At 41.5% G+C, this 20,722-nt stretch overlaps 1 protein-coding gene across 2 annotated transcripts in view; it reads right to left on the reverse strand.

Moving 5' to 3' along the window:
- Window positions 1-20,722, reverse strand: part of MEIS1 (Meis homeobox 1) — a 133,737-nt gene that overhangs the window by 105,010 nt on the left and 8,005 nt on the right. The window lies entirely within an intron of this gene.

Consider the following 20,722-nt stretch of genomic DNA (forward strand, 5'->3'; position numbering starts at 1 on the left):
CCTTCGATGAACAAATTAAAATTACAACTAAACTATAGAAAAATCAACATAGAGAACCATCTGAAGTCTGGCTGGCTGAACAGAAGTTTTAACTAAGAATATAAAGAAGAAGCTACATCGTGACTGGTAGGAGGGGGAAGACACGAAATGGCTGGTCCCAAATGCCTGTGTGGTGGATGAAAATTGGGAGGGATATCTTGGTTGCAGGGATTGTCCCCAGAGGAGTGAGAGACCCCAGATCCACACTGGCCTTCCCAGCTCAGAGTACTGGTGCCAGAAAGAGGAGCCCCCACAATATCTGGCTGTTAAAAACAGTGGGATTTCTAACCATCCAGGTGGCAGCAGGAAATCCAGACGTCCTCTTAAAGGGCCTGTGAACAGACGCTCTCACTCTCAGGCACTCACCTTGGGCTCCAGCATAGGGACAATAACTTGGGGGGGATCAAAGACATATGGGGGACGGGGGGCACACTGAGTTGTGTGGCTTTGGGATGAAGGGCTGGAAAACAGTCGGGATTTTGCCTGTGAGGGGTCCTTCTCCTATGCAGCCAGCAGGCTGTCATCATCTTTCCTTTGTTGAGCCCTCCCCCTACACTTATGGCCACATCTGAATCTGATTGGTCTGCTGAGCTCCACAGCTCCTCCACCCTGCTGACTCACTGGGACCCCACTCCACCCAACTCCCCATCACTAGGAGGCACTTTCTCCAAGAGCAGCCAACCCTGCCCACATTCACTCTTTCTTGGAAAACTATCACAGTCCCACAGATCACAGGTGGGTGACAACTGGTCTCTGTTCTCTGAGACTTGTGCTGAGTAGCTCCAAGCTCAGCACTGGCACCAAACCAGAATTCACATTAACCTGGTGACCACAAATCTTCCCACTCTAGTGACTCCCTGAGACCCTGCCTCATCACCCAACTTGCATACCGCAGAGGCTTTATCAGTGGCTGAAACTTAAGGGAGCTGCCAGGTGGCAGCAGGCCTTAGGATGTCCTAGCATTTTGCAGATCTCCTCTAGGCCCAGTACTGGTGGCAAACATCTTCAGTTCCCAGCATGGCCTCTGCATGTTCAGAATTAGCACAGGCAGAAAACAACCACAGATCACTTTGTAGCTCTAACTGAGTAGTCCCCGACTGGTCACAGGCAGTGGGTGACCTGGGCCTGCACCAGAGCCCCTCCCAAGAGGCCCCAGAACATACTGGGAGGTTGGGTTCAGACTACGCCAGAGCACTGCCCAATTAGCCCCACAAGAGGCATACCCAAAGATGGTCTCAATAGGCACCAAAGCCTGCCGAGGCAAATTTCACTCACTGGGGCAAGCCCCCGCACAGCAGCCTGTAAGCGGTGAATGTGGCCAAACCCACAGCCAGTCAGCCTAGAAGTCAACCCTACCCACTGTATCAACAGCAATCAAGGCTCAACTATAACAGGAGGGCACACATAACCCACACAAGGGACACTCCTGGAGCACCTGAAGCAGGTGCCCAGGAAGAATGTTCCAGGGGCCCCACAGAACACCTACTACATAAGGCCACCTGGCCAAGACTGGGAGACATAGCAGATCTACCTAATACATAGAAACAAACAGAGAGGCAGCCAAAATGAGGAAACAAAGAAATGGGTCCCAAATGAAAGAACAGGAGAAAACTCTAGAAAAAGAATTAAACAAAAGGGAGGCAAGTAACCTACCAGAGAGAGAGTTCAAAATAATGGTTATAAGAATGTTCAAGGATTTCAGTGAGAACCCCAACAAAAAGATGGCAAGAATAAAAAAAAAAGGACAGAGAAATCATAAAAAGGAACGAGTCAGAAATGAAGAATACTTTAGAAGTAATCAATAGTAGATTAGATGAAGTATAGAATCGAATCAGCAATTTAGAAGATAAGGTAACAGAAAACACCCAATCAGAATAGCAAAAAGAAAAAAGAATCCAAAAAAATAAGGATAGCTTAAAAGACCTCTGGGACAACATCATGCATAACATTTGCATCATATGGGGTACAAGAAGGAGAAGAGAGAGAGCAAGGGATTGCAAACCTATTTGAAGGAATAATGACTGAAAACTTTCCTGGTGAAGGAAATAGACATACAAGTCCATGAAGCGCAGAGAGTCCCAAACAAGAGGAACCCAAACAGGCCCACACCAAGACACATTATAACTAAATTGGCAAAGGGTCAGACAAAGAGAGAACCCTAAAAGCAGCAAGAGAAAGGCAAGTAGTAGTTTATAAGGGAGCTCCCATAAGATTGTCAGCTGATTTCTCAATAGAAACTTTGCAGGCCAGAAATATTCAAAGTGATGAAAAACAAGGACCTACAACCATGATTACTCTACTCAGCAAGGCTGTCATTTAAAATCATAAGACAGCTAAAGTGTTTCCCAGACAAGAAAAGCTAAAGGAGTTCATCAAACCAAACCAGTATTACAATGAATGTTAGAGGAACTTCTTTAAGATGGAAAAAATAGATCAAGATTATGAATAATAAAATGGCAAGAGCTACATATCTATCAACAATTACTTTCAATGTAAACGGATTAAATGCTCCAATCAAAAGACATAAGAGGACTGAATGGATTAGAAAACAAATCCCATACATATGCTGCCTACCAGACACTCACTTCAGATTTAAAGACACACACAGATGGAAAGTAAAGGGATGAAAAAATATATTTTAAGAAAATGAAATGAAAAACAGTAAAACAAAAAAAGAAGCTGGGATAGCAATAGTTATACCAGACAAAATAGATTTTAAAACAAAGGTTATAACTAGAGACAAAGAAGGACCCAATAAGTCAACTTCAGGGTATTTATCTGAAGAAATCCAAACACTACTTCAAGGAGACATGTGTATCCAAATGTTCATTGCAGCACTGTTTACAATGGCCAAATATGGAGGCAGCCTGGGTGTCGGTTGATAAAAAGGAGGTGGTACATACATACAACGGAATATTGCTCGGCCAGAGAAGGGAGTGGGTTCTTGCGATTTGCGGAGGCATGGATGGAACTAAGGGTATTGTGCTGAGTGGAGTGTCAGACAGAGAAAGACAGATGCAATGAGATTTCCCTTATATGTGGAATCTAAAGAATAAAATAAACGAACAAAACAAAAACAAACTCATAGATACAGACATTTTGATGGTTATCAGATGAGGGGGTGTTGGGGATGAGTGAAAAGGGGAAAGTATTAAGTAGCAATTGGTTGTTACACATTAGTCATGGAGACATAGGTTATAGCATAAGGAATAGAGTCAATAATATTGTAATAACTATGTATGGTGTCATATGGTACTAGATTTGTTGGGGTGATAGATGGGATGGTGTTGGGGGCAGGGCATAAAAGATAAAGGGATTAAGAAGTACAAACTGATAGTTATAAAATAGTTAGGGGGATGTAAAGTAAAGCACAGGGAATATAATCAACAATATGGTAATAACTACGTGCGAGTATAATGCCAGGTGGGTACTAGACTAGTCAGGGGGATCACTTCTTAAATTATGTGAATGTCTAACCACTAAGTTGTACACCTGTAATTTATATAAAATAATATTGAATGTCAACTGTCATTGATACATTTTAAAAGGGGGGGAAACGGGAATAAGAAGTCCAAATTTCCAGGTACAAAACAAATTAAGTCATGGGGATGTAATGTACAGCATAGGGAATGCAGTAAATATTGTGATAGCGTGGTACAGTGTCAGTTGGTTGCTGGACTTATTGTGGTGATCACTTCTTTAGGTATACAAGTGTTCAATAACTATGATGTACACCTGATATAATGTTGTATGTTAGCTATATTTTAATAAAAATCTTGGGAGGGGGGAAAACCCTGCAACTTCCCAAACTATCCTTCCTCCTGAATAAAACTACCCATGGGTGACTTTTTTCCTTCATAAATCTTTTTTCCATCTATGCCTTAATTTGAGGCATATTTTATCATATATGCCCTCATATCACGTTCCATGTTTTCCTTAGACAATTCCTTTCACTACTGTGACACCCATACAAAATTTGTGTCTCTGGGTCTCTTCTTTGGTCTTTGGACTTGTGTGCCCAACTACCTGCTAAACCATTTCCATGCAAAAACGTCCATCTCACTCAACAAGTCCAAAGAAAACTCCCCCCACCAAACCTTCTAGTCATGCTTCTTTGTTCTTGATCCTAGTAGGTATAACCCCATCCTTCCATGGTATAAATTTGAGAGCCATCCATGACATACCTACCTGTAACTCTGTTGTTTCTCTCTCTCTCTCTCTCTCTCTCTCTCTCTCTCTCTCTCTCTCTCTCTCTCCATCCAATCAGTCATCAAGTCTTGCCCATTTTTAACCCTACATAGTTCTCAAATAAATCTCTCACTTTTCATCTTAGTGATTGCTGTTAAGGCCCTTCCAGCTTTAAAGAGTTCAAGTCAAATCACTCCCCAGCTTGAAAAAAGTCTGATTCCACTAGAATATAAGCTTCATGAGGGCAGGACGTGGTGTCAGTTTTGGTCACTGCTGCACCCTGCATATCAAGCACAGTGCCCGACATTTGGCTGGCACTCGGGAAATGTTTGATGAATGAACCAGCGGTTTGCTACTGCCTACAGAACACAGTCTGGGGTCCTTCCCCTGGTATACAAAGCCCTTCACAGTCTGGGCCTGGGCCATTCCTCACCGTGTTCCTTGTGCTCCACCATGGGAGTTCTGGAAGGGATGTTCTGCTTGTCTCTCTGAACCTGTCCTCACCCTTCCTCCCTGCCTGGAGTGCTGTGCTCTGCCATGCCTGACCACAGCCGCTGATTACCTCTTACCTGCTAATGAAGTCCCAGCTCAGGTGTCACCTCCGCCAGAACACCTTCTCTGAGACACACACTTCCCCAGAATGAGTGCACCTCCCCTCCCCGAGCACTAGAGGACCTCGCTATCATTTGACCGTCATCCTGTTTTGATCACCTGTTGGGCCTATGTACAGTCCTACATTATGAATGTCCTAAAGTCCTGGACTGTATCTTATTCATTCTTCTGCCCCTCATTCCCGGAAAATGTCTATGCCACATTACACACAAATATGTTTTTGAATAAAGAAATGAATAACAAGTGATATATAGAGGTTCGTGAGTTAAATTCATATGATCTTCTACATTAAATATCATAAAACATCTAAAACAGACTTATACAAGTTTAAAACATCTGACATAGTTGCATTCACATCAACAGATACCGCCATAAAGATATATTAATAGTCAGTTGCAGTATAACACAATCAAAAGAAAGGAAATTTGAAGCTAGACACATTCCAGTTTGAAATCTGACTACACCACTTCCATGGTCTTAGACAAGTCACAACCTCCCCAACTCTTAATGTCCCTAATCCGTAAATGGGGATAAAAAAAAATACTCCTCCGCAGATATAACATATATAAATTTCCAGGCATGCAGCAAGCACTCAATAAATGGCAGCTACTATAGTTTTTTAATGTAACAACAAAGGTTGACCTAGTCAACCTTCAAATATCTACATGCAGGTGTATTCAGTTTATAGACCTTCTGGAAAGAACGGCTAACCCAAGCTGGCTTAGCATACAGTTTGGTATGCCTTGGGCTATCTCCCAGCTGGTGTGTGCTCAGGGAATGCAAACTGATCTTATTTTCACCTTCAAATAACATGATTTTACAGGTGCCTTGCTCCTCTCCACCCCATCAAGTCTAATTTGATCCCTAATATTTATAAATCACTTTACAGTGTACAAGCACTTTGATGTATCTTCTCACTTGGTCATTCAGCACATCAGTCTGATGCCAGAATCTTTTTTTTTTTAAGACCAAAAATAGTGGGGTTTTTTTTCTTTCAAAGTTTCTATGCTACCTGTCCCATTCAAAACGATGGATAAGGAAGAAAGGGAAGGGATTAGACAGCATAAATTGTTAGTACAATATTGCCACGGGGATATGAAAGACAGTTTGGGGAATATAATCAATAATGTTGTAAAGATTTGGTAGGGTGTCAGATGGGCACCTGTCTTATCAGGGAGACCACTTCATGGATGGTGTAGATGCCTGACCACTGCACTGTACACCTGAAGCTGAAGCTGAATAATATTGTATGCCAACAACAATGTAATATATATATAGTCACGGGATGTGCAGTACAGCTGTTACAGTGGAATTGTAACAGCTGTATACGATGTCAGAGGGTAGGAGATTGGGGGAGTGGGGTTATCAGTTTGTGAGAGGTATAAATGTCTAACTATTACATTGTTTTGTACACCTGAAACTAATAAAAAGAAAACAACAACCACGAGAGTCTGGCAATCTTGACTCTGAAGAGGTCAGCTAGCAGCAGCTATGTAAAAACTGATGAAATAATCAGTGTTCAAATTTTAAAGTCAGCTTGCACCTACCTATCAATAGGCAGCTTTCTTTATGTGGAAGTACATTTGCTTTTTCAACCCACCAGAGTCGCTTTAGTAAATGATCTCGAGGGGCCTGAAAAAGCTAGCTCGTCTCCAGAAGTGAAGGGTTTAGTCCCTCCCGATCAGGGGAGTCGCCCGTCCACAGGGGGAATGCACCCACTGCTCCTGGGCACACACGCTCACATTCCGACATCTGCACATGTCTATATGTACATGCACACACATGTCTACCCTTGTCCATGAAGCACTGCCTCCATCCCACACTGCCAGGGTAGCTACATCTAATTAGTCCCCCTCCCCGAGACGTTTTCACTTCTGTCTAAACAGTGTCTCTCAGAATCCTAAAGGCACAGGGCTTCAGCAGAGGATTCCTTAAACATCTCTCAATCAATGATGCCATCTGAGGAAAAGGGACCAGAGAGACTCACACACAGAACTGAGGAGAAAAGGGTCCAGGAATTGCTATGAAGAGGGACATGTTTACCTGCATGTACTTGAAGTTGAGAAATGGGAGATCCTGAGATTTTTTATTTATAAGTATTGATATGTTGAAATTCCTATTTGAAAATATTAGTGGTCCCCATTTGCATCTGCTGGATAACCAGAACATACCATATGAGCATTCACCTTACTTAATCACCAGATAGCACCTACAATTTGCTAGAGTCCTAGATAAAACCCGCTCCTCTCAAAACATACTCCCCCGAGGCTACATCTACCCAACTTCAAATTCAAGTAATTCAGAAAAAAATATAAAATTCCTTATGTGGATTTCAAAAAAATCCCTGGAAATCATTAAGCAAAATTCATTTAACCATGACAAGTTTGAGCAAGATGTTTTGTTTTAACACAGGATAACTGCCCTCTTACCTTTTAAGCTTTCAGATGTTTTTAAATACCAGAAGCTCACAGATTAATATTTCATTGTGCACACACACTCTGCATTCGGGGACCACATTAAAATGTGCCTGGGAAGGGTCTGGAGGTGAAACCTTTTCTGAGTGCAAACTCTGTCCTGCTGACACATGATAAAGTGAGGGGAGGCGACTGTTGTGCTGGGCAAAGACCAGTAGGGGCCTGAGGCGTCCCTGGTGGTGGCCGGCCTGTGCCTTCCACTGGGAGGCCAGCTCTTTAGGTTATCTCCCTCGCACACTTCTTCCGACTTTCTCCATGGACTCTCCTCCTTTCTCTCATTTCCTTCCCTGTCGCCGCCCTTACAACCTTGCTTTTGCCAAGTCTGCACGCCTACCAGGATTCTTGTTGAGCCCCTTTATAACGCTGCGATAAAATGTGCTTATTACCCCACTTACTAGAGACCTGAAGGGTAATTTTGGTGACTCAGGGCAGACGGTAAATTAGCGGTAAGACAATGGAAATCCAGCATCCCCTCTCAGAATTTGCGGCTCTTACCACGACACCCCACTTCCTCTTCTCACAGTTGCAGCCCTACCATATTCGCCACTGTGGACTTTGAATCTAGTAATGCACCTCATGATTATCCAATTATCCCTTAGTTACGGTGTTCACTGCACGGTGCCAGCCAGTATCTTTACAGATAGGACCGTCCAGGTGTGTCTCATCCAGCATCAAATAAGGTAGATTTCTAAAGCCTAAACAACTTAGCAACTGTGATGTGTTGCTTTAAACACACACACACACACACACACACAGGATCATATAATAGTGGTCGGTAGTTTGTGGAGGCAGAGACAGCGGCTGTTAAATTGAGTTCTGTATTTCCCAGTACTCGCGTACCACAAATAAAACCTACAAAAATGATAATTTTTCAAACACTGAATCTTCTATCTCTGTGTAATGAGCCATGCAGAGAGGAGGAGAAGAATTTTTGTGCCTTTTTTTTTTTTCTTGTGCCTTTAGTGAAAATTCTCCCAGGAGTAATTTCATCTTTAAATGAAAAGTTGTGTTATCAGGGGCTTGTATGAGCTCCAGGACTCACTGAAGCCTCAGACGTGGGGAGGTACACCAGTGCACACTCACCCACACACGGCAACATGCACCCATCATGTGAATGAGGAATTGGGCAAAAGAACGTGGAACGAACTAATTGTAATGTTTTTACACTGTACACTGTAATGAAATTTAAAGCAACTTGGCGGTCAGCTACATTTGAAAAATCTATTAGCCCTTAAATATTTTGCCTCTTCTCCTACACCTGTCAGAGCCTGGGGCTCCTCCCAACACCCCAGGGCTGGCTGCTGTGGCCACCGTGAGGGCGGGTAGAAAGCTCAGGCCCAGCACGGGTGGCTTCCAACGCTCCTTCAATTCTTACTTTCCCACAGTCTGAGATCTTTTAGGTTTCAACTCGGACACTCTTAGGTCAGTACTAACATGCACTCTTGAATTAATTCATCCACAAAATTAAAAATGAATTGGCAATGATAAGCCAAACTGATATAAAACACCATCCAAAATACTCCAAAAGCTTTCCTTGTGAAATCTACACAGCACTGATCCATTTTGCCCGATTCTTTTACACTAAGAATCAACACCCCCCCACGGTGACCCCCCACTGTGGTCTCAAAAGATAATATAGGTTCCTACACGGGGGCCAGTACCATAATCAGGCAGATTATGAGGGAAAAGAATAGTTACAACCAAAGGGATACTGCTACCACGTTGGCAACCAGTTTTACCAAAAATAATAATAACAATACTAATGATAATCTCAAAACTGGAAAGTAGATAAGTAATTCCGCAATTGTTTAAGCGCACCGAATGTTCAAATTCTACTAAGCAGTTTGTGGTGGAGAAAAATCTCACGAACAGAAGAGAAGGTAAAGCCTCATTACTCTAGGAATCTTAGTAAAAGTACTTATTTATGTTGTAATAACATTTCCTTTTCCTATGCTATCCTATTATAGCTGGCATGTTATTAATAAAAATAAGGTCCTGTATTAAATTATTTTAATGACTCTATGTGCTTCCACTCCTGAAATCATACCTGTGAACTGTAGTTCAGAGGTAAATGTTTAAAATTTTTTAAACCCTCTAATCCAACTGGCACCACCATATTTCCAAATATTTGTACCTAAATATTTCAAATCTTACTCTTCATTTATCTGCTGAGAGCTTTCTGTTGAAATTCAGGATATTTTCTATCATTTCTATTTAGGAGTAGCAAAAGAATCTGTAAGTTATGCCGGTATACATGGAGTTATAAAATCCCTTTTATAAGATTGCTTGCTTCCCAATGTTTTATTTTACATTTGTAACTCAGTATTCAGTGCTCCTCATTCTGCAAACAAATTAAGATAAAATAAACCCAAAAGTGCCTTATACAAAACAACTTCAAACCACAAATTTTCTAGGCAACCATCCTAGCAAAAAGAACATCCGATAATGCAGAAAACATTGTATCCTGAGTACAAGTAGATAATAAGGCCTTGTGAGCAACTGGATCTTAGCCATGTCACATTTGCACTCAGAAATGTGGAAAAAAGTACTTAGCACAAGATCTGCACATAACTGTCATTTGAAGTTGAACCTAAGAACGAATCTGTAGTAATTCCCTATACTATCTCAGTAACACAGCTGAGGGGCCAGTCCCCTTTTATACTATAATGAAATCAGAAAAATAATGACCCCCCCGAATAAAAATTAAAATGCTCTTTTTCTTAAACTCTATGATTATAAAATGGTCTATAAAATAACACCCCATTAACAACTACCCAACCTTCCCTCCTCCAATCAAATTCATGTCACTGAAGGGTTGGACAGATTACAAGGAGATAAAATATTTTTGGGGATTTATGATTTTAAATGTTTTACATGTATTCTTATCTAATTCTCACAGTAACGCAATAATGTGGGTTCTATTGTTACCCCCATGTTACAGATGATGAAACTGAGGCTCATGGAAGTGAGGTGACTTACCCTCTCACAGCAGAGCCTAGATTCCAACACCAGTGCTCTAATTCTAAAGTGGACAGACTTTCTTGGGACACTGCTGGCCTGAAAGTTTGTGTAACTAAAAGTTACAATCAGCACACTTAATTGCTCTTTTTCAAGTGTTTCTGAAATTCTCTCTTTTCTACTTCTAAACTCTCAAACCAGAAAATCCACAATATTGATGTGACGGGGTGAAAAAAAAAAAGTTAGCCAAGATGTAGTCTTGTTTGACTCAACTACCTTATTGCATTATACTATGCAATTATACTATGGATAAAAGAATCATGGAAATTTACATTCCACTAACAATTAGCAATAGGGTATTTTCCAAATTACCTGTGGTTTTCTTTTTAGAAGCACTTCCAGCATTTTATATTTACATTCAAATTTTATTTTTTAAGTACCTGTCTTTTTTCAAGGATTTCTGAATCTTTAAGCTCTCAGTGTTAAATTTGGAGGTGGGGGGAAGGTTATTCCTTCCTTCGTTATTTATCTTGGGTAAAATCATCAAACAGGTCTTTCTCAAAGCATCTTGAAATTTAATTTGCATTTCTGGTTCCTAGAATGGCTAAATTCTCTATATTTCAATACACTTAACTGTGAGATCAAACAAACCAATTGCGAATTCCAGAAGCAGGAGGCTGAGTTGTACTGTTGGTGCACTTTTTAAGGAATTCCCGTTAATCAGAAAGCCTTTCTTCTGCCATACCCAAGGCTATTATTTCTAAGGCTATTCATACTATTTTAACAGTTATAGAGTATTTGGAGTATTAGATGTGTACTACAAGTGAAGAAAAGCCCCATAATTGATTTGTTAATGTTTTATTCTCCTCTTTTTCTATTGGCATGTTCTTTCCATGCCCTCAATAAATATCAAAAACTCAAACAACTCACTATTAGGGTGGCAAGCAAACCTTTAGAATGTCGAAACAGTATAGTGAAGAACAATGCACCTAATTGAAATGGCAGGGTAATTTGGAAAATAAAATTGAGTTGCTGCAAATTCCAAATTCCAGAATAAAAATGTTTATGCTCACTCAAATGCAGATTGATACTGGCTTTGAATAATTATTAGAATAAAAAATACTTGAACACCAACAACACGCTTGATATGCACAGAACAAGCACAGTCTACATATCTATTACTCTGGGCACAATAAGTCTGATATTTTTCTTGGTGATTTTGTTATTGAACACAGCTTATAAAATCCCACAATAGGCCAAACCACCAAATACACAACCAGTGTTAAAAATTTCATGGACAATATTCTGCAGAAAATTTTAAACACAAATGGGACAGAAAAGCATGCTGGAAGAAATGAAGGGGTTAAATGATTCTGCTACTCAGTATCTTTTTTATCCCCTCAAACAAATTAATTTGTCACCAAGATAAATTCAAAATGTAAAATTCCTGATTCTCTTTGGCAGAAGCTAGTGAGCCAAAAAAACTATGACAATTAAAATGAAAATGGAAAAATGCACTTGCATCTAGAATTATAAAATACAAACATGTAATGACTCTATGAGAGATGATATTTATCTGTACGCTGAGTGTAACCTTATTATCTACTTAGGGCTATGCCACTTTTGGCAGAGATGCCACCGTATCTCGCCAAGATAAATTCCATATGCTCTGTGGAGTTACAGCATATTTCCCATAAATAATGTATACAATAGACTGTAAATAAATAATACATTTATCTGAACTGTTCAAGAGTGAAGGGCAGGGTGGCTACTCATGAGACGGCATCTCCTATGAATGAAAAATTTCAAGTTAAGGTAATGTTTAATCCTGAGATATCACAAAGTTCTTACACTAAAATATTCTTAAGTGGGGGGTTTAAAACAGCTCCAGATCTGGTGGGAACTGTCAAGTAAATATTCCAACTAAACTCAAAATACCCATTTAATTTTGCTGCTGAAGTTTCTATTCTGATTGTAGTACCATAGCTCATAGCATCTTACCTATTTGCTGTGATTTTTAATTCTCTCTACACTACTGGCTTTTATAATCAACGAAATAACTAGATTTAAAATGTCATGTGTGAGTTTTTGTGCCATGAAACATACAGTGTTTTGGGGGTTCCCCCCCTCCCATTTCCAGGTGAATGACACTGCAGTGAAGAAAGGAAGACTACTACATTAAAAAAAAAAAAAAAAAAAAAAAAAAAAAGCCCACCTCCTGCACTAGTTTGCTAGGACTTTACATTGTAAAAATAGTGAGTCCCTACCCCCAAAGTGTCTCCCTTTTGAAGCCCTACAGACACACAAACTATTTTTACTTCTTGTAAATAGTGTAAGTATGCCTTTAGAACCTGAGACGTTGGACACCATTTAGCTGGAAATTAAGTTTTCAAATCGCTAAGGAATAGTCTCTGAACAACAGAAAGCACTATAGGTCACAGTTAATTATAGCTTGTCTATCAAATTAGGTTAATGTTCGAGAACATATCCAAATAGTTATAGAGACACTAAGAGGAATTTTATTGTCAAAGAAATTCTTATTCGTTTAGCTGCTAATATTTTTAAAAGAAGAGTGATAAGTCTTTTACAAGTTGGATGGGATGAGAAAACTCTGGGTTTACATCAAATTGCTCACTGTCCTTTTGATGACTATGTTGATTTCATTATAAACTTCATTTTCCAGAGTTTCATAATAGTCATAAATGCACTTCACTTTAAAGCGTTTCTATGGGACACAATTTGAATGCAAATGCAGAGTAAAACGAAAATCATGGAGGTCTGGGACCAAATATGGACTCTCAGTTAAAATACAGTCACTGAAAACAAACATTTAGGCCTTACGAGGGAGAGCATAACGGGCTGATATAAATCTTTATATCAAGTATTCATAGTCTTAGGGAAGGCAAACAAGAACAACAGTTTTCAGCTGTTCACCTAATTGTAAAGCACAGGTTGGGACTATTTCATGACTTTGGTGTCAATTCATTCCCGTTCTAAAGTGAGTAACATTTTTCATCTTTGCAGGACAATAAAGCTGTGTATGGGTAATAACCCACAAGGTACTCAACTAGGGAAACGAGAGCTAGCAAACTAGTTCAAGTTCAAATCTCAGGCGTAGGAGGCTCACCAAACAATGGAAAAGTGACCAGAAAAAGAAAGAGCTGTAGTTCTGCCTTGCTAAATAATAACCAACAACCGGATATTTGCAACGAATGAATAATAAACATGGTACCATGTTGCGTTGTGAAGTGTAGGGAAAAATCAACAGTAATGGGAATTCATCAGCAATAATTAATTCCAAGTTAGCCTGTGGTGACAGGGAATAATGCTGATATCACTTAAGATGTTATTTATTTACTGACTAATCTAAATGAGTCAAAATAATGTATGCTTAAATCCACGGTAAAATTTGAGACTTCATATTGTGTGAAAATTTTTAAAGTACCAAGACTATAAAACGTTGCTTAAACTTGTTAAACTCGTAAAAAGTTGTGGTGATTTTAAAGTATTACTTAGTAAACTTAGTAGTAGTAACAGCATTTCCTTTCTGTAGAAAAACATAATTTCATTTCAGTTTTTTTAAGAGCTATAACATTTCACACTTGAGATTCTTTACCTCATGATTCTAAATCCTATTAATTGTAAATGGAGTCATGAAAAGTATCAAGGAGGAATCAATTGCAGAAATGTATTTTTGAAGATTATGAATAATGTTAATTTTATTTTCACAACTTATTTATTTATCCTCCATTCATTTATGCCACATATCATGGTGCATGTGCCATGGAAAAGCGATAGCATGGTTATTGCATATCTTAGAGTTATTGACTTAGTTCTGGTTATAATTCGCATTTAACTGTATATACTCACGATACCAATAAACGACAGGTGTATAATTCAATAAATGTAGGAATAAGCTTATTTCACCAGATAATACTCTTTATGGTATATTTTAGGAATTCTAAACCAAGAAGTCCAGAAATATAAACTAATTTCAAAAGATTTGCACTCTTGTGTTTTCCTTTAACAAGAACATATTTCCCAGATTAAGAAATGCTATTTGGAAAGAGTGTTCAGACAGAATCTAGTAAAGTGTTGCCAATTGCTTTAATTCTGCACACATGAATGCATTAAACTGATTGAAATTGGATTCCAGTGACAAATATTTAAATGGATATATTCTTGTTTATTTCACATGGTATCCTTTATACTATTTATTAAAATCTCAAATTTACAAGTGTGGGAAACCCAGCAATTGCCCAATATAGGTATACTTCCTGAGCAGGCTATTTAAGACTCCCAAAAGCTTTCCCAAATTCCTATAATCCTGAAATCATGGCATGTTAAATTCAGCATACAGTAAGGAAGTCCCTTTATCTGTTACACTATATACACATATCCACCTGCTTGAAATTTTCAAAACTGATTTTATACATGCAAGGTTTATTTACAAATATTAAGGATAGTAAAATATCCAAACTTTTACTGGATCCCAAAAGTCAAATTTTGGAATTATTATTAAAATTCAAGTTGGGAGGCTGGATTTTGTGTTTTAGACCCTAACTTTTGAAACAGGTATTATATCCTGACATTTCCTTCTGAGTAAGAACACCAAGCCCTGCGTGATTTACGACAGTGTTGTTTTACTTGGGACTTTGAAAACCTTTGTCTAGCATTTGCATAACTGTCAGATACATTGTGTCACATGTATTCTATTTTTATTTCTTTATTTGTAAAAGAATACTTTCCCAGAGTTTTGATGCAATATTTAAACATTAAATTAATTTTTGCACTCAGGAAAAGTGGCAAACATTTTTGTTATGACATAAATGCAAGTATTACTTTGATACAAATATGAGATATCATAATCCAAAAAGTGATATAAAATGCTACAGTTGCAAATATTTAAGACTGTGTAACAAAAATGACTGAGAATGGTATCAGTTTACTATCCTTCAACTATCTCCCTGACAGTGGAATCAAATAATGTTGAATTATAGACCTTCTTACAGGAAGTCTTATTTCTTGTTCATTTTTGATCATCTCCCTGCTAGTCCCTATAAGAATTTGGCTGTATGCCGACTTTCCTTTAAAAGTTTCTGTATACATACTTGGGTTGTGTTTGATGATTAAATGATCATTTATTAAAACTTTAGCATTCCACATTTGTTTGACATATTTACATTTCAGAAGAAAATACTGTTATTTCAATGGAAAGCATAGCATTACCAATATGAAAATACTTCATGTGAATTCATGTTGACAGTATTTTCGTTTATGACAAGTGTCTTAATATAACTTGTTATGCATTCTTCATAGTTTCTCCAACTCCACCTGTGAGGGTAGGTAAGCTAGTTTTATAACAGTAGGCCCCATGGTAATACTTTGGCCTATCTGCTTGGCCTTAATAAACCTAAGTTTCTATTATGGGACCACAAATAGTTTTTGTTTTTAAGAGTGTGGAGTTTTACTGCATAATTTTCCCTCTGTCGCCCAGCAACAGCTGTGTTTTAAATCTTTTGGACTATGACAAACATTTTAACATTTAAACGTATGAGTGCTTGAAAACATAATGGTTTAAATTTTATTTTCACAGTTGAGCAATTATAGTATATTTCAGTTACTTTTTTGAAAGCAAGGGCCCATACTTTAATCTTTTTTTCTTCCTCCTCCTTCTCTTCTTCCTCTACTATTTAAGCTTCTCCATGTTTTCTAATAAAAGTCTCTAAGTTTGAACTGATAGCAATAGTATATACAACCATTTTATATATTTCCGAATTGTGAGCAATGGAGTCATTCTGGTGAGAAAAGGATTGCTATTTGACCTATTGCCACAGAGCTAGTTCAATCACTGAACAATAGTTAGTGTTATGAGGCTTTACTTTGTACAAAGTAGCTTTAGTATCATTGCTTTTCATTAACCATGGAACTTGCACTGGGGACTGAGAGACAGAAACAGAGACAGAGAGAGAGAGAGAAAAAGAGAGAAGAAAACTGTGAAGAGAGTAACTTCTGTAGTATTAGCATTTAGACTTCAAGACATTTAACGATGTAATTGAGCTCAACCTATATGCATATACTCTGTACTTTTTCTCCTAAAATGCTTTTTTAAGAGCCCCTATTAAGAATCAATACATCCCTGCTCCAAAATTCACACATAAATACAAGCTAAAAGCCAATCAGAAAGTACCAATAAAAACACACTTGGTAAACAACTAACTTTTAATTCAAAGGATACTAAGCAATAAAGGGCCTAGAATGAACATCCCAATTAGCCAATGTAGTGACAAGCAGTCAACACCTTATTATTTAATCATTAAAGAGAATCTTGCCATAATTTCTCTTTGACATATTTCAAAAAAGAAATTAAGAGCATACCACATGACCCACAACAACAGTCAGAAGGAAAGGTAGATAATTCTAAGACCCTATCCCTTGCAAGGCCTGTGGACTGAGAGGTTCCAGGATTAAGGCATTAAGTGGGACCCTATGAAGTATTTACAATTTAAATAAGATGTATCCATGTGTAAGCATTTAGAAACAAACTACCTGACAATGGGGCCGTTTTCCTGTTTCCCTGATGTTTCTTTCCAGTTTTCTAATTGGATGAAAATAATTGTCTACATCACTAATATTAGTAAATATCTGATGGCCTCATCTATTTTTTTCTTAAACAGCAGATTCAGTTAATCAAGGACATTAGGCTGTCCCTTGCCTTCCCATCCTCATCCCAGGCCATACCTCTCCAAAAAAAGAAAGCTCAAACCTCCCTTAGGTCCATCCCCACTCCACTTTGCATAGAGGGGGTGTTTTCAGTCAAGCACAAGTTCAGTTTTAAGAATTTTTAACTCAAACTATGCTTCCGAAGCGCCATTCTGGACTTTTAAAATAAAACAATCACCATCAGGGTTCCCTGGCCCACTTGGGAACCAAAGCTCACTGGCCCGGGGCTGCCGGGGATCCCGGAGGCTCAGAGGCCTGGCCTCCCCAGCCTGGGCCACACAGCCGGGGCAGCCGTCGCCCCTCCCCTGGGAATCTCACCAGCACTTGGCATTTAACCTGCCTGGCGAGCGTGGCTTTCTGGTTCCGTCTCCGAGAGCCACATTACTTCTCCCCAGATGTCAGAGACAAATCTGGATTAACAGGCAACAGGGCGCCCTGTGTTGCCCGCCAGCCCTGTCCCACGAGTTGTAAAATGCAGATTTCGCCGAGGACCCCTCCCCACCCCGAGAGCTGTTGTTGAATTAAAAAAAAAAAAAAATGTAATCCAAAGGGACCATTTCTTTGCTTCCCGCTGCTTGTGGGAGAACTGGGGCTGGCGCCCGAGCTCAGGCCCAGCTAGTCCCCGCTCGCTGCGAGCAGGCCTGGCCACCCGGGAGGTGGCCTTTGGGGCCCCGGAGACTCTTCGATCCTCTCGTCCCCCTCCACCCCCCTCTCTTGCCCCGTTCTTGGAGCGGAAAATGCTTAGATTCCAGGAGTGACAAGCAACAGACAGTCCTGGGAAGGAAGGTTTCGTTCGAAGGCTCCTTCCTGGAGGGTGGCCTGGAGTCTGGCTGGGCGACCAGGCTCTTCCCCGCCTAACCCCTCCGAGTGTCCCCAATTCCACCTTGGGCTCCCCCAAACACGCGCCCCGCCTCCCTGGGACCTCAGTCCTTCTCCACCGCTAACCAGGCTCAGCCCTCGCCTCGACGTCTCGCACTAGGGTCCTCCTCTGCGCGCGCTCCGGGGTCCCGACCCTGGCACCACGCCGACACCCGAGAGCCCCAGGGACCCCTGGCTGCCTGCAGTCTCCCGACTTGAGGAGCGTCAGTGAGACCGCGAGCTTGGCGGTCGGGAGAGGGCGCCCGGGAGGGCTGCGCCGGCGGGGACCTCAGGCTCTGGGAGTGGGAGCGAGTCAAGGACAGGGGGTCGAGGGGGACGGGATTACAGCTCCTACTGGCATCTTAATCTGATAAAAAATTAAAAATAAAAAACAAAAACCCAACAACACTACAAGGCCAAGAGTGTTTCCGCCGACTTAGCCCTCCGGGAAACCGGCTGGTATCAAAGTCGTCGATCTCAGGTCCCTGTACGGGTGGCAGCCTTCGCGCCCTCCGAGAAAAAAAGTAAAATAAAATAAACCGCGCAGCCAGCAGGCCCTAGAGACAGAGGGGTTAATGAGCTAACGAGGCCCAGCGCTCGCGCCACACCTGAAGCATCCAGTCCGGGAGCGCACCCTCTGCCGAGGCTCAGACTGGCTGGGCCGCATTCGCAGACAGGTGGCAAGGCTGCCCTTCCTGGGTCTGGCCCCCAGGGCGCTCACCAGGGGTCCCGCGCCCCTCGGGTACCCGAGAGCAGGCTCGTCAGGAGAACTGGCGCCCTAGTGCCTTGTCTCTGGCTTCCCCTCCCAGGACAGGGGACCCTACTCCGCGTCCAGGCACAGCCCCGCACGAATCCCTCGCTCTGCGCTCCCGGCTCCGGGGAATCCGTCAGTGGATTTGCTGCCCTCCGACCAACTGAGACCTAGGTGAGCCCAAGGGGTCAGGAGAGTACGCCCATGCGCACAGGCCAACAGCGCCACCAGCTCAAAGCTGCGAAGCCCCCTCATAAGCGGCGGGGGTGGGAGGCACGCTTGTCATTTTATAGGTGGGGGAGGAAAATAAAATGCAGATTTTTAACCAACAGAAGTGCCTACCAATCTGCATATCGCAAATAAAGGTAACTGGGTAACAAAAGTTGACCGAAGGAGTAAAGGGAAGAATTCAATGATGTTGTATCAATTTTGTATCCCCCCAAATACCCCATAACTTTGGTCCTTTATCTTTGACTTTAATAAAATAATGATTCGTTGAGAAAATGGGGTATAAATCTTCATTTTGGAGGCAATTAAAGTGTTGATTTCATTCATGCCCCTAAGCGATTCTTCTAATTTGCTCAAATAGCTTTATGTATCTAGCACTCCTGAGCTTTTAGAATCCCATTTTCTAGTTAGGCCTGTTGGATTACAATTTTTATTCAACAGCAGTTATCCGAGGGTTTCTCGGCGGAATCTGCATTTAACAGCTTGGAGGCGAGGGCTGGAGCTGAATGAAGCAGGCGAGAGGCCTGGCAGACCACAGGGCCGTGGTCAGGCCGGTCCGGCAGCCGCCTGCACGTTTCCCACCTCCGCTGGCCACGCCAGGATTTCGCAGGCTGCCTGTTTGGTGCACTCCTCTGCACTGCTGAAAGTTTGCAACTTGCCAAATAATAGCAAGGACCTCGCGCGTTGGGGCTTTTAAGGCTCAGCTCTGCCTGCTCGCCAGTCCTCATGGAGAAAGGAGGATTCAGCCTCTGTTACGGGGTTCTCCAGAGAAATCGAAGCTGGGAATTTATTTTGAGGGGTGACGCTGAGAGAAGAAAACTTTTAGATGGCACCAGGACCTAGTATTCGGGCACTCGGGCAAGAACTCCGCAAAATAGCCTCCGGTCAACAGTGGTGTGGCACAGCTTGCAAAAGAAAGCAGCATGACTGGCTGTCCTTTGGCTTAACAAAGGCAGACTGATCTCTTCCCCCAAGACGGGGCTCACGTGCCAAGTCAGAAAGAGAAACAACTCCTGGGCCTTCACTTACATATGGGAGGCGGAGGAGACCCACAACCCAAATCTCTAGTCGCGTTGCAACAATTCGCAACGGAGAGCTGTCCTGAGCCCGGTATTATCCCACCCACTCCGCATGTTTTCACTTTCATGGCATTTTTGCAACTCCTTTGGACAATCCAGAGACACAGCGACTGCACAGAGAGACTGGGAGCAAACTGTGGTGTTAGGGTGAGAGGGGGAGAAACCCCCACCCCCACCCCCAGCAAGTACAAATAAAAGTCGTCCCCACTTAGCAACAAAGCGGAAGAAGGGCCTGGGGGTAGCAAGGGAGAGGAGGGGCTGAAGCAAGCAAAGGCCGGCAGTGGAGAGCCAGGGCGGCGAGAGGTCCCCCCACCCGTCACGCAGAGGGAGTCGCTGAGGTGCCCCTGATGCTGACACTTTCAAAAGCTGCCAACCCAGAGGGCCCAGAGCACGTACCAGCTGGAGACTGAGTGAAAAGGAGGAGGAGGAAAGTCCATATTTATCTGTTTTTATACCCTCGGCCTGGTCTTATTTTTTCTATGACGTACAATAAAATGGGCGAGCTTGCAGAGAGCACTGCACAAAGCAATGTTCAGTGAGGTCTAGAAGCGTTCGGCCGAGGAAAACTGACAAGACAGGCTAATGAACCGTATAGACAGGGAGAAAATAGCCAGCATTTGCTAGATTTCAAACCCTGGCTGTCTTTCTTAGACCACCTATCTTGGGTTTATTCCTAATAAAATAAGAAATAAGCAGACCCTACACTTTTCTTTTCTTCAAGATAGAAGGAGGGGAAATGCTCCAGAACAAAGCCCTACAATCAGAGGCGGTCACTGGCAGTTAACACTCCCATTATTATAGAGGGTAAATAA

This window comes from Rhinolophus hipposideros, assembly GCF_964194185.1.
Source record: "Rhinolophus hipposideros genome assembly, chromosome: 12".
Lineage (NCBI taxonomy): Eukaryota > Metazoa > Chordata > Mammalia > Chiroptera > Rhinolophidae > Rhinolophus > Rhinolophus hipposideros.